Genomic DNA, 764 nt, shown 5'->3' on the forward strand with positions numbered 1-764 from the left:
TTGATAATAGAGCATAATGGTGGCTTATATCTTGCAATAATTTCAACAAAAAATACTGAACAAATTTGCTACTCTTGCTCAGCTTCCTTCTCTTAGCTACCCTCTGATTGGTTATTATATTCTGCTTTCTGCGTGTTATTTCACAGCATCTCATAAAGTAAGCTTCAGCTCACTAAAGCTTGTGATATACCTACTTTGGCTAGTCTATAAGTAGGGATTTGCGTAAATTATGGGAGGATTTACCAGTTCCCATAGGTTGATCACAGCATAAAGTTCTCATTCTGTGGTCATTTCATGGCAGCCCTGCCCCTTGGCACTGATTGGCAAAGAAGCCACAAGGAAGAGGAGGGATGAGGAGGTGGCCGTCATCTTTATTGCTGGCTGCCTTTTGTTTGACCCTGCCCCTTGGTGTTGATTGATGGAGAGGCCGCAGCATGGGAGGAGGGATAAGGGGCTATAGCCATCTTGCCTGCTGCCATTTGTGCTGCCCTACCAGATGGCAGCAAGGACTTCTGGGTCCCATTGGAAGAGCCAGTATTTTATTTTTTATTAAGGTTGGGGTTTTTTGTTGATTTTTCTGATAATCCTGGATTTCACTGTTTCCACGAAATCCATGAAACTGAATTAATTAGGTACCTATCTACAAGGTGCAGACCTACCCTGTCTTTTACTTGACCTCAGACTAACATAGCTAACTACATCTCTCTGATATTAATCATACAATACTGCCTATGGCTCCCCAAACAAGGGCAGCCCTTTTGTGC

Source organism: Crocodylus porosus, unplaced genomic scaffold, assembly GCF_001723895.1.
Source record: "Crocodylus porosus isolate Cpor-Errol unplaced genomic scaffold, CroPor_comp1, whole genome shotgun sequence".
Taxonomy (NCBI): domain Eukaryota; kingdom Metazoa; phylum Chordata; order Crocodylia; family Crocodylidae; genus Crocodylus; species Crocodylus porosus.